Source organism: Carassius gibelio, chromosome B13 (genome assembly GCF_023724105.1).
Source record: "Carassius gibelio isolate Cgi1373 ecotype wild population from Czech Republic chromosome B13, carGib1.2-hapl.c, whole genome shotgun sequence".
Classification (NCBI taxonomy): domain Eukaryota; kingdom Metazoa; phylum Chordata; class Actinopteri; order Cypriniformes; family Cyprinidae; genus Carassius; species Carassius gibelio.
This window is the reverse complement of record NC_068408.1, coordinates 16,253,041-16,266,322: the sequence shown is the minus strand read 5'-3', so window position 1 is coordinate 16,266,322 and position 13,282 is coordinate 16,253,041. Positions and strand designations below refer to the sequence as shown.

The 13,282-nt window shown below is 39.1% G+C and overlaps 1 pseudogene; it reads right to left on the bottom strand.

Moving 5' to 3' along the window:
* The window catches only part of LOC127970566 (fibroblast growth factor receptor 3-like), a 40,157-nt pseudogene that overhangs the window by 10,597 nt on the left and 16,278 nt on the right, over positions 1 to 13,282 (bottom strand).

Below are 13,282 nucleotides of genomic sequence, written 5' to 3'. Positions count from 1 at the left end.
CATACTACAATAGCTTTACGTTAAAGAGAGAAAGAAGATAGGAAAAATGCTATTCAAATCTTGTATCTACTTTCTGTTACCTGTCTCTTGAGGGGGAATTTGGACAGTTTTTGAACAGGTGGTGTGGGTAGAGTCTTCTGCGTGTTCATCCGCATACGGCAGAGGATAATGATGACCATGGTGAGGATGAAGAGCACGCAGCCTGTCACATAGATGAGGATGTCTGCATAGTCATCCTCTCTTTTCATCTCCACCGCTGACACAGAGCACAAGAACACAGATTAGACATGCAGTGATGACATTATGAGACAAATGTACCAATGTGTTGCACTATAGAGGAAACAATGAAACGATTACATTCATACAACCCACCATACTATTTAGAACACGTTCTAAATGGCTGTAAATTAAGTTCTTATTTAAATAAGTATTTACTTAGAAATATGTGAATTTCAGACACAACGATCGATTAAAATGTTTTAAAATGGCTCACTTTCCTATCAGTGTTTTTTCTATTGTCAGGGTTGGAGCGCTTAACAAGTGCCAAATGCAAGTAAAATTTGATGAGCTTGGCTTTGATGAGAAAATAACTGAATTTTTACTGGGAACTGCAACATAATATGTAGCATAAATCAAAGTGTGATAATGTCTGATTTAAGCAACACAAATTATTTTTTTCAAATTCATACGAACCGTCTTCAAACAACTTTTCCTAGAACTAAATGTGCCAAGACACATGTAGACTATAAAATTAGAGGAACAAAATATGCTGAGGGGCGTTAAGAAATATTCTTTTGGCTCAGTTCATCCACCTGTGTGGCAAAAGGTTCATTTTGGACCCTGTTTACTTCTAATACACATAACCACAAAATTCAGTTTAACTACTCGAATAAAACAGGAAACACAACTTAAATTGGCTACTAACTACAGCCTTGAGACTTTCATTTAAAAAGAGAGTAACTTTAGAAATAAGCCCCACTAATGGTTAGATTAGAGATCATGTTTTTGTTTTGTTCCAAGCTATAAAGCAGAAAGCCTACAGTTAATTTACAGCCACCTTAAAAACTAATTAACACGCTATCGCACCCCCGTGCAGGTACAAACATCCCATAATACCCCTCTCTCCGGGAGGTTTATTTGGCACTTGTGTGATGAGCCCCACAGATAGAGTTCAGTGGCTCTACACGAGACGAGCGATTTTAATTATAGCAGCAGAAAGGAGAGCAGGATAACAGGATGAGCGCAGAGGATGTTAGAATTAATGAATGGGGCCTTCCAGATACTGGGACTGTGTGCCATCAGTAAATACTCCAGTAAACACGACAAGCACTTCAGTCACTAGCGTGTGTGTTATCGGGTGGAAACAGTCTATGAGAAAAACCCGTCATCCCTCTGTTTTCTCTGCATATGTCATGTTTAAATCTGAAAACAATTACAAACTACCGGGTTGTTTTTCAGAGGACTTTAGTCAGGGTGGCATATTTAATTTGATAGGAATAAGAACGAGACTGCTGTCTGCCTTGGCTACGCTCCAGAAAGAATATTATTGAAAACAATTAAAAAACATTTTAACTGCAAAACTATGAACATTCAAGGACAACAGAGAAACTAGGAAGTGTGGAGACATGGGAAGACAAGGCCTGAAGAGAAACCCCAGAAAGTGAGACTAGTATACCTGGTAACACTGTAAGCCAGGCAGAGTGATGGTTAAAGCCAATCGAGTTCCCTGCCAGACAAGTGTATTGCCCCGCATCCTCAAAAGACACATTGTACAGGTAGAGAATCTCCAGCTCTTTATCCGTAGTATTTATTCCCGCAGTCTGGAAAAGCAGGGAGAGATGGAGAGAGAGAAAGACAGATGCGTAAACCACAACCCTTGGGAAAAGAGCAGACCCGACGCCGGGAGGAAGATCTGAACGAGAGTTAACCCATCACCATTAACCCAGAAATCCCACAATCCTGCATATGAAGAGATGACCTAGAAGCAAAGCAAAACCCCAAACACTGGTGGAAAATTCAGTGGCCCATCAGCAGTAACAGGTCACATTAGTTTTCATCCAGATCTGTTCGAGGTGCAAAGAAAAAGAGCGGAAGAATATTACCAGCTTTAAGCCTAATGTAACTTCTCACTAGAAACTGACACCTATTTAATAGGAGCCAAGACTGTGCCACATGCACTTTCTTGTTGATTTTCTCCTGCACTACACACAGCTCTCTAGAATATTGGGACACACACTTCGACATAAACATACTATTGTTGCATTGATTGGGGAAGAAAAAGAAGCAGCGAGCATTTAAATGAGCAGACACACACTCGTCTTACATAACAAGTCCTTGAATCAGGTCACCTTAATTATTGTGTGAAAAAGGGACGAGAAGTGCAGGGAGAAACAGAGAGAGTTGAGGGAAGTTTGACTCTACGCCACCAAAGTCTTGATTGACATCAGCTGTTTGGAAAGAGATTTTTACCTGGCTGGGATACCATGAGCCAGAACGTATTCTCTGACATGCCTACAAAGTTGTGGGCTCTGCACCAGTACTGGCCTGCATCTTTTTCTGACACATTATACAGAGTCAGCATATCGTGGGCCTCTTTTACTTTACTGACAAAACTCTGCAGAGACATATGTACACACTTAGTCAGAGGCAAACACGTTCACACATGAAGAAACACTTAATGATTTAAAATGCTCCTGCAGCTTGTTCTACCACTTTTTAAAGAAGCTGAGACACTTAGGGGCAAATTCACAAAACAGTTGCGCCACTTTAGTGCAAAAACCTAGTAACCTCACAAAATCCAGTTTAACCAGGCATTATCTGCACTAGTATAGAAGAACAGTACTTGAATTTAAACTTAAAATAGGTGAAATAACATAAAAAGTAAATTAATTTTAAATGTTTTTTTTTTTTTTTTTATCTACTTCGTTAAAGTCAAATTCAAATTTCAATTAGAATTCCTGTGTGCTACCTCAATTCAAATACACAAACTCAACTGAACCAAAACCACTGTACATCATTAAAATTTAAATTAACTCATTGTCATTCTTTTCAGGTCAAACATCTACCTTCTAATTTTGGCTTCTTATAGATTGTAGCTTTTTTACAAAACGTAGTGCATTTAATGCTACTCTATTATCAACGAATGAAAGCTGCAATATGTTGTGCCGTTAACAGATTTGCATAATTCTTTGTAATCAGGCAACTAAACCAACACAGAAAGTGCATGCAAATACCCAACACTCTCAGCAGATGCAAACTGCAACCCATAAAGATTTACGTTGTATGTGCAGTTTTCTCTTTATTTAAAAACAAAAAACTATGGGATAAGAACAGGAACCAGCTTGGGAAATGTTGCGAGCTGGATTCAAACTGACTCCACCTGTACTGGTGCCACAGCTCAACACGCTAACTGCTAGGCCATCGCTCTGATGTCACTATATGTTATAATTATATGCTCAAATATCATCTTCAGTCCCACACATATCTGCTTCTGTGATTCTTTCAGACGCTTCACTTGTTTTATTCTCAGTTTCCGTTCTTTCCCTTGATCGCGGGCGATGCGCCACACATGATCTGTCGCTCAGCGCTCTCGGTGTGGGAGGGCTGGGGAAGGCTTTAGAGGGTGCACAGATGAGACTGTGGGGAAGGGAAAAGCCAGTGCGCGGCTCCCAGTAAAATACTGTTTCAATTATGTGGGAGTCTAAAATAGTGTGGCGGTCTGGCCAGCCGACGCACTCCCCTCCTCTGCCTGCTGACTTGGCCCTTCCCTCGCTTCCCGCACTCATTTTTTCCATGGCTTTTTCGGGAGCCTCTTCCCTTGTTCCCTCCCTCCTTCTTCTCTGAAGAGTGAGTGGGGCAGCACAGCTAATGGCTGTCTCCCTGTGCGACGCCACTGCGGCGGTTAGCGTAGCCTAAAACAGATGTCTGCCTCCTCTCTCACTCCTCTGAGAGGAAAAAGAGAGCGAGATACCCCTAATTCTCCAGTTGCAGAGTCTATAATGAGATGCTAACATGGGTGGGATTAGGAGTCGAGGGAGGTGCTCTAAGAGTCACTCAAAGCTCACATGAGACTTAATATGTTGGTTTAATTTAAGCTGCACTTGGACACATTTCAAAAAATGCCTTCAACATCTATGATGGACCATTCTAACAAGCAAAAATTTCAAAATAAAAGTTTCAAGAAAAAAAAAATCAAGAATTGTAACTTTGTATTCTGTGAAAAAATTAAACTATAATCCAACGTTTAAATAATCGTCATTTTAACAAATCACAAGTACTGTGATATTAATAAAAAGGCATACTAAAGTTTGAATTATCCTCTTAAAAGTGGTTATTCATGCATTCTCCTTATTCTGTACCTTAAGAATGTGGACATATGGGACGCCATTGGGCCCATACTGGCTTCCATTCACCTCGATGTGCTTGAGCCACTGGATGTGTGGCTGAGCATCACTATACACCTTACAGTGGAACTCGACATCACTGCCCACCACCACCGTCTGATTGGCCGGGAGTCCCGCCTGTAGGATGGGCCGGTGAGGAGAGCGCTCTGTTTGGACGAGAGATGGAGAGACGGAAGGCAGTCAGCTATGAAGGTAAGTGATTTAAAGCGTGAATGTGTGTGAGTTGCGTGTTCGTACCCAGCACGTCGAGTTGGTAAGTGTGTTTGATTGTCCCGTATTTGTTTTGCACCACACATGTGTAGTTTCCCCGGTCAGATGGAACGGCACTCTCCATGACTAAACTCCACTGCTGATGCCTCAACTAGAGAGAGTGGAAGATAGAGACAGAGACAGAAACAGAGTTTTATTAGTGAAGCATTACATAAGAGGTCCACTTGAATCCTTCCTCAGGTTTTTCTGTTTGCTGAAGAAAAGCAGGTGCTAAATTCTGCGTCTGTATAATGTTATGACTATGACATTGTACTGATGAATCTGAATTGAATTTGAATTCCAAAAAGGAAAATCTGATTTGAATGTAAGCAAACAGAATTAAAATGAATTGAAATAAAATATATGCTATTCCATATACTATAATTTTTAACTAGAAGAGTCTTTGAATGTTTGCTATAATGTTTGTTTAAAAGACAGAAAGACAGACATATAGATAGATAAAATGGAAAAAGCATACAGAGAACAACACATTGATGTGAAAATAATAACACACTTATTTATTTATTTTTAGGTTCATTTAGGAATACCTTTAACATCACCAGACATGGAAATTATGCTAATTGGTCAGAAAGTAAAAAAAAAAAAAAGTATTTTTGTTTACACAAACCCTTCACCTCCTACAAACACACACACACACACACACAGAACCATCCATTCATTTATAGAGCACACTCTAATTGCATGTACTGTATGTCTCTCTCTCTCTGATTCTTTCGGTTTCTCTTGCATTCTGTCTCTCTCTCATTCCTCCTCTACTTACTTAGAAGGTCTGAGTGGAAAAAAATGTAACTGTGTAAATATTATGCGCTGTGTTTTTGAACAGTTGCATGGTAACACTCACTGAGTGGGCAACATGCACATAGACAAACACACATGCCTAAGAAAGTTGCCCCCTGCACTCCTCCAACTCCCCCTTGTCTTCGAGATCCTCACCTTCTCACAGGCTGCCCTCGCCGGCTCGCTCTCACTCAGTGAGGCTTCGGTGTTTGCTGACTGACACGGTGCACAGTATGAGAAACGTGTGTGTGTGTGTGTCAGTGAATGTCTGTATGGGAGTAGTAGACATAATATGTCCATTGACTATTACAAAATCAAGATTTTAGGTTCAAATGAATGTAAATGTGTGAGAGAAATTGTTGGTTAAGCAACTTTAGACTACAGGAAATAAATATTACTCTGAGCTATACATCAACTAAGCTCAGCTCCCCTTTCAGTGAAATCCTAGATCCGCCTTGTTAACTTCCCAAACATATTTAATGTCAACTACCCATGTGCAGTGAGACTGTAAGAGAGCGAGAGTTAATTTAGGACCCTATCTTATTTGACACTGACATTTTGTGTGTGTGTGTGTGTGTGTGTGACATTTATCTCAGTGTGTCTGCTGAAAAGAATTGCTGTGCAGAATTCTCAGCTGTTCCTCAATCTACCCAAGCACTTTATACAGAGGGAATGGGAGGAGAGAGTTAGTACATTTATCCCATCCTTCATCAAAAGATAAGAGCTGAAAAGTGTGCAATGTCGTGCTGGACCTCACTGATTCAGAGAAAAAAACAGTACAAGAAAGACCCAAGCAGAGGTCTGATAATCAGTTGAAAAGCGCTGCTCAAATTCCTCCCGGCATTACGCTGTTAACATATTAAGCCTCTTTAACTCTGATGTCAGACTGGGGTTAGGAGGTAAGATCAGTGCGGTGGATTTTCGGCTGAATTGTGAACTGCAGAGAATATCGGGAGTAAAGGGGCTCAGAGGGTGCCAAGAAGCTCAGATCTCTCTTGAGTGTGTGTGTTTGTACGTGTATGTTCAGGATTTATGGTTGTGTCAAAACGGTGCGAGCTCGTTCCAATAGTGGTGCTGTTTAATTTGACCCACAGAGACAGGAAGCAAAAACAACTGACCCCAGGGCGAGTCATTAAAATGACAAAACGGTTTCTTTTCTCTCTCTCTCACTGGAAAGTAGTACAGTAGTCTCATTGGAAACACCCTGTTTCACCATTAAAACAAGCCATCAATACTGTACAGATGGCCCATAATCATACATACCCTAACATGAAAGTCTCAGTTCTCAGTTCATATTGATTAAAATAACTATTACCACTTAAAGGTGAAGTGTATTTAGTGGTCACTAGTGGTACAAAACTGAATTTAAAAGAATTTAAAAAATTTCAAACGGGTTTCACAAAAACATTTTGGTTGAAAGTTTTGCTTGTGCCAGTTTTCTAGACACGCAGAACAGAATAATGCATTCTGATTTGTTTCTGGGTTTTATATGTAAATTCATCTGTATGTATTACTCTTTCCACACCAGTCTATCATTGTGGTTTCAACTATGTCATATAAACGCACCCTAAACAACAGCTGGTCATTTGTTTTTATGTCAGTCATATACGTAGAAATGCAGTCATTTCAATAGGAATCCACATGACTGGAAAAATGTATTCAGGTAAAAAAAATTCCCTATGCAGAATTCAGATTGGATTTAAGATGATTAAGCAAACTGGCAGTGCTGACCAACAGAAAGCTGCTTAGTTTCCTTCTTAGCTTACTTCTGTGTAAACTGTATCATATACTGTTAAATTATTGACAAAGGATCTTTTTTTACCCACAAATGCTTAAAAGGCATTATTGGAAAGAAGCTGCAAAGTGGACTAGCTTTATGTTAAACAGCCGAAAATATTAAACACTTGACCTTTAAACATACTGTTACATATAAATGAATAACAAATTGCACCTAAGCAGTTAATAAAGACATACACTGCTGTGGCCTACAGACAAAAGGCACATTTGTCGGTGGACTATAGTTTCACTGACATTCCAAGCATGTATAATTTAGCACTGGTGGTCCCACAGAGCAGTGCAACTGAAATTGAGACATCTTTCAGAGGACGTAACCGTCTTTCTTCAGCTCGCTCGTCAATTGAGCTGTTGAATATGTTGCGAGCTGCTCGCAAACACACACTCAAATGCAGCGTTTTTACAAAACACCAGTGTGTATGTGTGTGTGAGGTGTGACTAACCCACAGTGCCACAGATTAGCATTCTAACAATGTGACTTCGGCTGCCATATGTGAGCATGACAAAAGCCACGCCTCCCCCTGCCAATCAAGGTCTCTAAATCGCCACAACAACACCCTCTGGGAACCACCCCCTTCTGATGACTCAATAGAGAGTTGACCTTTGACCTTAGAACCCTGCCAGTCAGGCACAGATATGTGTGTCTGTTTGTATGTGTGTGTTTGTGTTAATGTGTGTGGGGAAAACAGTGGGAAAGTCAAATGTCTAAACAAAGCCAAGAATCGTTTCAAACTATGAGAGTACAACATGTGACTCATTTTCTTGCACTTAAAAATCATTCGGCAATCTTACCGCATTTAGTCAGCAATTAACGTGACCCTCAGCCAGAGACTTACAACCGGCTCCAGTGCCAACAGAAACATAATCACAGCATTATTGTTCCCCTTGCATTGCAAAAAAAAGAGAGCTTTAAGATGGAATATGCTGATCTGTCATGTTTAATTCATTAATTTAACTCTCATTTTAACACATCCTTGAGTGTGTTATCAAGCCATCAGGCCTGTCATATCCACACACACAAGGGGGTCACACATCCTTTTGCATAAATATAAGAGCCGTGACTTTTAGCCTTGGTCTTAATAGAGACAGAAGACATTCAGGGTGAGCTGTCAAGCTCCTGTGTATGTGTGTGTTAAATAAAGCTATTATGATGCTGTCAGAGATCTTTATGCTAACAGTGACTGTGCTGATGCAGAGGACAGGTCTGGTATAAAGGATGACCCTGGGTCAGTGCGGACCCCTGGTGTGTGTATACGTGTGTGTGTTTGTAAGGGCGGGCCGCTCACACTATGGCCAAGGAGAGGTGGAGAGGTCGATGTTTTGTTTCTAAATGTCTCTCTTAGAGGACACTGGTTATATTCTATGCATACAAGTCAATGCAATGCAATGCTAATGCCAATGCTAGTAATATTTTACATTGAGATCTTTTGATTTCAGACTTTCAGCTCTTTGCAAATCTGAGCACAGTTTGAGATCTCATCTGAAGAGGGGATGTCTGAAATTACTGGTGTCTTTTAATTAGGAGAAAATCCTATAAAAGTCTTCAGTGAAAGTCTCAATCTGTTTTCAATTTCATCTCTAGGCTATCTTTTTATTATAGAGATATTAAAGACTAAATGTAATTCATGACTTTTCCTTTCCAATAGGAAAAATGTGTGCCTCTTCGGGAAAATTGTGTTTAATAATGCTATTATTTAGGCCTATTATTTATTTTTTATAGGATTTAAAGGGGTAATTCACTGAAAAACTGAATTCACAGAAATGTCATGCTCATGTAGCTGAAAACCTGTATGACCTACTTCCTTCTGTAAAACAAGAACCAAAAAGACAAAAGAAAACAACAACAACAAATGTATTTTTTTGCTCCTGAAAGGAAAAGGTCCACTTTTTTGGAAGGAGCGTAAATGATGACAACTATTTTATTTCTGGGTGAACTATCCCTTAATTGTGAGGGCTAAATCATTGAGCATTAAGGAGCAACAGCCCTGAAAGATTAGAAAAATGGCAATAATAAATACAAATAATCAAAAAAATCAGTGGACAGTCTCCAAAACACGTCACAAACAACACTCGCACAAATGCATCAACACATAAATAACAAGACCACACAGAACTTTGTGCTCTTCTGTTCTTTCAGAGGAACAGCAACAGGTGGACGTATCCTCTAGAGATGATGAGCAAATAAAATCCAGAGTGTGAGAGAGAGAGAGAGAGAGAGAGAGAGAAAGAGCTCTTGAAGGAGCAGATGTTGAGGATCTGTATAAATTATTAATAATTGAAGATTCTTATTATCTGTAATCCTAAACACAATCACATGTTTGCACATGCACACGCACATGTTCTTAATAGGTATTCATATTGTCTTACTTTAATCCCGCCCATTCTCTGCTCTCCCTTGAATTCCTTCCCATTTTTCAGCCAATGGATGGTGGGAGCGGGGTTGCCGGCAGCAGGACAGCGGAACTTTACTGTATTAGCAGCGGGAACGGCCAACAGTTTCTTCTCCATCCGGTCAGGACGGGTCCAGTATGGAGCTTCTGTTAGAAATATAAGAATAAAATCAGATGCTGCTGAAAATATCAACTAAACATTACATTTTCAAAGTTTACAAAAGCAGGTCAGTGTATAATACATGAATCCATAGGTGCAAATGATCCACATATAAGTGTATGTTTACATGCAGCACAGTTGTTTAGGGGGTAGGGTGTTCCCTCTCCAGGAGTCTTCGTGCGGGTGAATGTTTATGGAAAGATTTTTCTTGCTCGCTCTGTGGCAGCGTCAGACTGGCTGCCTAATTCCCAGACTGATTTAAAATTTGTTTGGAAAAGCAAACAAGCTTACATACACTCGTATGTCAGTCTGAGGCGAGTTTATGCTCTTGCAGACAGAACTCTGAAAGATTCCCGGTGTTAACTCCTTCACAGAGCCGTGAACACACAATGCGGATTCCTAATAATAGCCTATTATAATAACAGAGCAATTTTCCTCCATTTAACCCTCCCACAAATTCAGTTCATATTGTTGACTGTCATGTGGTCAGGTTTGTGTTTACGCTTCCTAGCAGCTAATGCTAAATATCACAGCATAAATACTTACAGTAACATCCTTTAGCTAAAATAATAGTCATTATTTTTATTTTCAGTTCAAGTCTTGAACATTGTGTGTTTATGTGTCTTTAAGAGATTGAGTAAACATACTTTCATCCCTGCTCAAACAATTAACTCCAGATCAGATCAACCCACAAACTTGGCGATTAAACCCACAGACGCCACATTTCGCTCCAGACATACATGCGAGCTCACGAGCACACATCTGTGAATGCGCGCACACACAGTAAACCCATTAAGTAGACCGAATATAATTCTCTCTTGTGTTATTGCTCATGCTATCAGATTGTAATGTGAAGGGTGATTGGCAGGCTGGCATTTCCTTTGGCATAACCGATACACTGATGCCTGTACATACACACACACACACTCTTCCAGTTTTCACTGCATTCTCAGATGGTCAGTGATATGATAGGACCACAACATGGGTCTGTACCAAACAGTGGACCTAAGATGTGTGTGTGGTTTGCCATTTTATAGAGTTCAATACAGACAATTTGAGCTTTGAAGTGGGAACCGCGAATCTACAGTGACCCAGCTTTTTTTTTTTTCATTCACTTTTATTCTACCGCCAAAAAAAGCCATCAAAGTACAGCGCAACTCTACACAGCTGATATTACACACAGCTTGCTTCAGTCAGCCAAACTGAGAGCAGTAACTAGCACTGCATCATTAAGATATTACAGAATGATGTCATCAGATGTCACACGACCTCAGCTCTTCTCAAATGTTCCAGAGAGCCCAGACCTCACAGCTCTCAGCCCTCTCTCTCTCTTTCTTAATTAGAGCTGGATTACTGGTCATTAAACTCTAAAGGGGTTTTGGTTTTTGCCTAATCCCTCGTTTCATGCCCTCCCTTCAACCCTGAGACCCTCCCCCAACCCTGATCCCTCCACAGCAGACAGATGCATTAGCTTTCCCTTCCCTTCCCTCTCTCTTTCTTTCTTTGTGAAAAGTCACTAACAAGATCTCTGTCAAATCTCAGTTGTTTCTCCTACAAAGCAATGAGATCAAATAAAGATAAATGGGTCTCCAGAATCTCAGATTGTTCTCCCTCAGAAAAAGATGCCACTCATCCTGTATCATGTAGAGTTTCAAAAGAAATTTAGTATTATTTATGTACTATAATAATATTTACCTATATTTCAATGAGAATTTTTTTATTTAATTTTAGATTTAATAAGATTTTAGTACTTTTTAGATTTTAGTTATTAGTTTTCTTCTTACATTTTTAGTTGAAATACTTAAATGTAAGTTTCCATTTTTCACTGAATATTTATATTTATTTATTTTATTTTATTTTAGCTATTTAATTTTAACATTTATTTTAATTATTATTATTATTATTATTATTATTTGTTATTTACTGTTTATTATTAAATAAAAATATCTGGGCTATGCTATCCATATTATTATTTTTTACTCTATTCATGAAAAGTAAATTACCTTGTTCTCATATCTCTCTCTTTTATTTAATATATATATATATATATATATATATTTTTTTTTTTTTAAAATATGGACAGAACCAATGATTCTGATTCTCTTGCTATATTGACATACATTTGCCTGCACAGACATTTATCAAAATGTGTGTAAAATATATGTGTTTTAAAAAAAATTATCAGGGCTGCATTTCTCAAAAGCTTCACAAACCTAAGTTGATCATAGCTCCATTGGTTTTAACGGGTCTACGATGTACTCAAGCTAACAATGCTTTTGGGATACACAGCCCAGGTCACTAAAATGAGAACTTACTAACACTAAAACACTGAGAAAGTAAATATCCGTCTGGTTTCTTTTTTTACTTATTACACACAAGTTTGAAGATATTGAGGAACTTTTCTCAAATTTTTAGTCACATTTCAATTGACACTGTTAGACTTTAAACTATTTCTCTTCTTTTCCTTCTCTCTCTCGATCCCTTCTGAGAATTTGTTTTAGCATCAAGTGGGAGAAAAAAGCAGCTGATGAAATGAGATGCAACCTAACCCCAGCTAAAAAAGACAGCAATCTAATGCATTTATTACACAACAGAGAGACCTCTCAGAGGGAAATCTTAATCAAAAAAGAGGAGTGAAGTGAGAAATAAGAGGGCGAAACACACCATTTCCATTACCTGCATCGTCCTCATCTTCATCATAGTCCTCATCATCACCAGAGGACAGTGAGTCTAAGAGAGACAGAGTGACAGAGAGAGAACGATCTTATTACTTAAACCGCACAGTGGCCTTTCTGTATGAACAATGAACCTATTCATATGATCTGCAGAATGAGGAAAATAAACTGATAACAAATCAAAACCAATTACTGCACACACACACACCCCTCAAACACTCACACACACAGCGGTTAATGGATGGCAGATGTTAGCAGAGATTCAGTGAGTAAAACGTCTCTGAGATTTCTGACAACAGCTGTATTTTTACACTCATGTCCTGAAATACACATGCACCAACACACACTCTAGTATTCTGCTTCTCAATGAACTCATTCAGAGGGAGAGGGGAAAAAATCGCTATGACCCTGAAAAAGAGATTATTCTGTCTTCAGCTCCTCCTCTGTGAACATTTACACAGGTAAAACTGTACAGCACACACTCTTAAAATACCAGCAGAGCGTGAAATCAAACACTAGGCCTATTTAGTGCTAAAGATATGCTGTTACTGGGACACTGAAGCTTTCTGTGTGTGGCTTTCACAGTGTTTATTGCACCAAACCATCAGATATACTGACGTTTTGTGGCTTAACAGTTTTTAGCGGCTAATGGAGATTTGTCTTATATAATATTGTTTTTGTTCTGCAGTGTAACATGTTTTTAAAAATTAGCACACCCAAAAGTTAAAAATTGTCAAGACGTAAATGACAAAACCCATGTAAACAAATTATGTTATTGACGTCAAACCTGGTGTTGAGCATTTAGGGCCACCT